This window comes from Trachemys scripta, chromosome 1 (genome assembly GCF_013100865.1).
Source record: "Trachemys scripta elegans isolate TJP31775 chromosome 1, CAS_Tse_1.0, whole genome shotgun sequence".
Taxonomy (NCBI): domain Eukaryota; kingdom Metazoa; phylum Chordata; order Testudines; family Emydidae; genus Trachemys; species Trachemys scripta.
The window spans coordinates 339,920,876-339,926,875 of NC_048298.1; the positions used below are offsets into that span (position 1 = coordinate 339,920,876).

At 47.5% G+C, this 6,000-nt stretch overlaps 1 pseudogene; it reads left to right on the forward strand.

The window, feature by feature from the left end:
- The first annotated feature begins 3,084 nt into the window (after positions 1 to 3,084).
- LOC117872455 lies at positions 3,085 to 4,933 on the forward strand (annotated as a pseudogene).
- The last annotated feature ends 1,067 nt before the right edge of the window (positions 4,934 to 6,000 follow it).

Here is a 6,000-nt window from a genome sequence, read left to right on the forward strand (position 1 = left end):
ACCAAACACCGGACTGAGTTACCTGAGTGCTTAACCTAAGCCACTCAAAGACAAACAGGAGACAACAACCAATTTCTCAGCTACCCAGCCTTAGAGTTTTGCAGGAGTATAAATCCATAATTATACCGTCTTGCACTGCACAGGGATCATCTGTACAATGCAAACTCATTTATATAAGTCAGCTTCCCCTAGATGTGGGATAGATACACAACAGCCTTTGTTTACAGAGCTGACATTTTGGATCCCCAAAAGAAATTGGAGGCTTTTCATCTGCCTCTCCTTTGGAACAAAAACAAAGGTTGCACTGACTGAGTCTATGGCTGAACTTTGGGAATGGAAAGGTAGTAAACTCCCGACCAGTCTATGGCTCGGCCAATGTCTCCATCAGTTATTCTCACCAGCCTTCCCATCTCTGTGCAGCCCCCTCCAACCTGTACAATGCCCCTTCAGCAGATCCTGTGGGCAGTGGCTACTGTGACAGGCCCAGGTAGAACATTTTGGATGAACCTGTGCTAGCAGTGAGCTAGAGCAGTTGCAGAGGCACAGAGATTGTGGGTGGGCCGAGCTACCAGTGGCTCATTGAGATCTGTGCATAACTACGGGGATCCAGGGGCACTGGGTCCTTTTTTTATTCCTGCAGGAGAAGGGAAGGAACCTCTGGTACTGGAATAATCTGAGGCAAATTCCCCTGTACGGAGCCTTGTGGAATCTCCTTTCCCCGGCCAGAACCCTGGGTTTACAGTGCAGGGAAAGGGGCTGCTGGGGAGAAATCAGGTTCTATATTATTATCATTATTATTTATTATTTATTTTATTTCAGCAAAATCACAGCTGTGACAGCATCATTTTTTCCACTTGGCTGCACCCAAGGCAGCCATGTGATTAATATGTCATCATATGAACAGTGATGACAAGCCTGGATTCTATGAATAGAGCCTGCAGCAGGGCTGGCGCTGCAGTAAGATTGGTTAGAATCACTATGCATCCCCTGTGATTTGGCCTCCTGCAGTTTGCCATTGGCTGTGACAGCGGTTAGAGCTGGTGCACACTAAGCCAAGCAGCTGAGGTTCCCTGATGGCCAAGTGGCCTCCAAGGGAATGTGCGAACATGCTTCATAAAGACAGTTGCCTCCCTAACTGAACAGATACTGCCCGCTGCCTATGCAACCTCCACGACTCCTTGTCCTTTAGGTTGAAGACCTCTGGTGTCATTGGCTCCCCTTCTAGCAGGAATTGGGTACGTTGGCAGGTTTCACTATATTTAACATGTGAAGTGAAGGGGAAAGGCTGCAAACTGTTTCCATTGGCAGATGTTCTGTGCAGTGGCAGAGGACTCAGCTGGGCTGTCGGGGTGACTCAGTGATGGGGCTGAAGGGCAGGCAGCACTAGGTAGCTTCAGAACTCTTCCGCTACATCTGCCCATGCTCCACGCTGGGTTATTCAAGCTACCCAAAAATCTCACATTGAAAGCAACTTTGAAACGTTACAACTCTGATAACCCTAGTCATGATTTCTCAAGGGCTCCCATTTCTAGAGGTGCCGCGTGCTCTGGGCCCGATTCTGCCAGGGGCTGAGCGAGAGAAAACCACAGGGAATGTCAGTGACTAGTTCCCAAATCGCCTCAGATTTATTTGCTCCTGGAAATTTAATCAGCAAATATATTTCCAGTGATTTTCTTCTCCAGCTTAATAGTGAATGCAGGAGTTCAGAGCTGCATTGCTCTGTCTTAACAGATTTGATGAGGCAAATTTCTGTTTTCTGACTGGCTGAGGGCTCCAGAACGTCTACCTTGTAGATACCCCTCACATTTATGGGTCTACCAGCATCTCTGCCCCCCCTCTCTGGTCTCCAAGTGCCAGATGTCAGGCCCTGTATCCTGCCCTCTCATGGCTCATTGAGATCTGTGCATAACTATAGGGATCCAGGGACACGAGGTCCCCTTTTTATTCCTCCAGGCAGCTGAGGTTCCCTCATGGCTGAGTGAACCCCAAGGGAATGTGCAGACATGCTTCATAAAGACAGTTGCCTTCCTAACTGAACAGATACTGCCTGCTGCCCGTATCATCTCTCTGATGACTCCTTGTCCTTTAGGGTGAAGATCTCTGGTGTCAGCGGCTCCCCTTCCAGCAGGAATTGGGTACGTTGGCAGGTTTCACTATGTTTAAAATGTAAAGTGAAGGGGAAAGGCTGTGTTGTTCCCAGATTCTATGGAGAGAGAGGAAGTTCCATTTCCATGAACACTCATGTATTTGACTTTGAAATCCACTTCCTGCAAACCCTCATCATGCCTGAATAACAGGTGCTGGTGTTACTATATACTACACAGTGAGAGCTCAGGGAATGAATATTTTCTATACTGACCCTAATGCCTGTTACCACTCCAGACACAGGCAGCAGTCTGACAGAACAGAACCTGAGGGGAACCAGTCAGCTATTAACTGAGGGACAGAGGAGCTACTAGACTTTTGTTTGCCAAAAAGCGACTGCATGAGGGCTGAGACAAATATACAAATATTACAAACCAAACTTTCATGAGGTGTATTGAAAGCCAGCAGCAGAGTTGGAATCTCTATAGGAAGGAGCAGTGGTAATTTTACTGTGTAATGGTTTTGGCTTTAGATAGTATGTCAAAAGTACTCCTCATACTGTTTGCAATGGGTTTCTGCTATTAACTCTTTGTACAGTGAACTGTTGTATGATACTGTCTCCCGGTAACTGACCAGAAGCTGTTTCTAACACTTACATTCAGGGTCATGAACACAAACATTCGGCAATGCATGTAAAAGACTTTCCAAAAGGTCATGAGAGAACAGAACCGCTGGTCTGTGTTTCAGCAGTGTAGAGCTCAGGTGCAGGAAATGGGAGTGCAATTTTGGTTTATGTAATTTATGCCAATCATCATGAGCATGGCTGAAGTAACTTGCACACACACCTGGACATTAGTGCAACACCAGTGTTTGAAGTATTCACCCATTTCTGATGCCAACACCTCCCCCACCCAGCTGAAGTAACTGTCTCTGTTAGCGTGTAATTTGCCTGATATCTACAGACGCTTGCATGGGGGAAAAGATGCAGGTCCTGGGAGGATGGAGAGAAGCCAGTAGGATGATTGAACTCTCTGGATTCCATCAACACTGGCTAGTTAAAGCACTTCAGATTCTCTTGGAGGAATTCTTGGGGGTCAGAGTGTATCACTGGGGGCATTTGGTAGTGGAAAATTAATGGAACCTTTTTCTGATTGAATTTATGCATGTGAATCTGGAGTTACACTGTTGAAGTCAATGTTATTGAATTAAGCACCTGGCCCTAAGAATTTATCCCAAAATACTGCAAAGGGGCAAGTGGCAGAATTTAAACTATCAGGAGTGGAGAAAATAAAAATATGTTTAATAAAACAATGAAACACATTTATAAATAGCTTGAATGCAGGACACACAAATACCATTTTCACCATGCACTTGCCATGCGTTTACCCACATCTCATGATACAAAGGGCCACACTCGGAAAGTGGAAGGCCAGAAAACGAGTCTGTCTGAAGGTCACATTTGTAAAATCACATAGTGCTCAAGTAGTCTGTGGAACTCACAGTCAAATCTAATTACAGCAGCGAGGATTTTTTTTTAAATAAGTCTTGGAAGGGTCCCAAACCTTCCTGACTTACACCACAAATAATGTCTAAGTATTGGTTCTCGGGATGGGGGGGAACTTTCCCTTAGAGCAGGTTATCTCATAGCTCCCAATTGCAGGGCTTCTTCCACCTTCATCTGAAGCATCTGGAACTGGCCACTGGATACTGGGCTAGATGAACAACAGGTCTGATCCCGTCTGCAAAGGCCTATTTTCCAAGTGATGCTGTTCTTGCTGATATTTTTTGAGCTCCTGCGATTCGCTAGACCTGCACAGAGAGCAGAAATATGTTTCGTTAAACATCACATAATCTCCTTTTTTTTCCTTTCAGGAAGGAAAGTTGAAAACTCCTTGGACTTGCCCAGCACATTATGTCAGCTGTCAATGACACCAAATTAAATTCTGTTGTGTTCCTTCTCACCGGGATACCTGGGCAGGAAGAGGTCCATCTCTGGATCTCTATCCCCTTCTGCTTAGTGTATATTATTTCAATATTAGGAAATTCAGTCATTCTGTTCATTATAAAAACAGATCCAAGCCTCCATGAGCCCATGTACATTTTCCTTTCCATGTTGGCCGTCACAGCCCTTGGCATATCAATAGCCACCATACCGACGATATTGGGCGTATTTTTGTTTAACTCTAGGGAGATCAGCCTCGATGCCTGTTTAGCCCAGCTGTTCTTCATCCCCTTGCTTCAATGCACTGAATCCTTCATCCTCTTGTTGATGGCCTTTGACCGCTTCATCGCGATCCGTAACCCACTGAGATATGCTTCCATCTTAACCCTGCCGAGAATAGCCAAGATGGGACTGGTGGCTGTGATAAGAGCAATGGTCATAATACTTCCACTTCCCTTTCTCCTGAAGCGGTTCCAATACTGTCGAACCAATGTCCTATCCCATTCCTACTGTGTGCACCGGGAGGTCATGAACATGGCTTGTTCGGATATCACAGTCAACAGCATCTATGGATTGTTTACTAAACTCTTAACAATGGGGTTGGACTCGCTCCTCATCTTCCTCTCTTATGTGATGATCCTCAAAACAGTGCTGAGCATCGCGTCCCACAAGGAGTGCCTGAAGGCCCTGAACACCTGCATCTCCCACCTCTGTGCCATCCTGCTTTTCTATACACCAGACCTCGGCCTGGCTATAATACACAGATTTGGAAATAGCTCTTCCCCCTTGCTTCGTATTATCCTGAGCTACATCTCCCTGCTGGTCCCGCCTCTCATAAACCCAATTGTGTACAGCGTGAAAAGCAAACACCTTCGTGCAAGGATAATCAGGGTGTTCATCAGGTAAAAGTTCAGTTCATCACCCAGCTCCAGTGCTAGTGACATGGGAGACGAAAAACATGGGCCTCTTATTCCATCCTGCACCCTTACATCTGAGACGACATGAGCTACTGATCTCCTCACTGTAGTGAGAGGTTTTCACATGGTCCAAGGCCTGGAGCAATGGGAGAGCGGCTGGTGAGGGAGGACAGTGAACTGGGGGAAGGAGACCAAGGCAGGCAGCAGCATTTAAAATGTGACTATGTTCATGGAGAGACAGGGGACTGGTGAGATGTTGGCCCATAAGGAGCCATATTGGTGGCTGCTCCAACCTCAGAATTTCTCTTGAGACAGTCAATAAAGAGAAGGGATGTGGATGTTGTTTTCCATTACATCTGGCTTGTCCCTGTCCCGTCTCTGGCTAAACATCCCCAGGGCATAAAAAAAGCTGCAGAGCTGTTGTGCTGTTGCTGTCCTGGCCCTTCCTGTGTGCTCTGGGTGCTGCGTGATCCATGGGGGCTGCATCCGCTGTGGACAGGGGCTATTCATGGGGCACAGACATCAACCTTTCCCCTATGCCCTCAACCAGCTAATTTTGCCTGTATCTTCTCAGAAACATGATCAATGCCAGAGCGCCAGGAGAAGCCATTTAGGCAGCCCCCCTCCCGCTGATGGCTCTGCATACAGCACATCTGCTCAGCCCACTGCCCACTGAGGCAGGGCAGAACTGCAAGTGTGAGTGAGAGTCTGACACGAGTCCTGGCAAGAGATTTAGGCCCAGGTTCCCACCCTGGCACCTCCGTTTGTGCTTCCCGAGCGGCTTGCAAAGGGGTGGAAACAATCCTCAGCTCCCCCACACAGGCACAGCGAGCTCCCAGGCCAACCTAGCCCAGCCCATTCACTGTAGGTGACCATCTTTTCAAAAGGCAAAAGTGGGACACACACAGGAGCTCCATCCCCTGGGTGACCCTGGCACTGCCCCTCTTCTTCCTATTTGTTGCCCCAGCCACTACTCCTCCTCTTCCCCCGAGACTCCACCCCGCTCTCCATGGCAGAAGCCAGAGCCGGATCATGGTAAGAGCTGCCCAGGGAGCC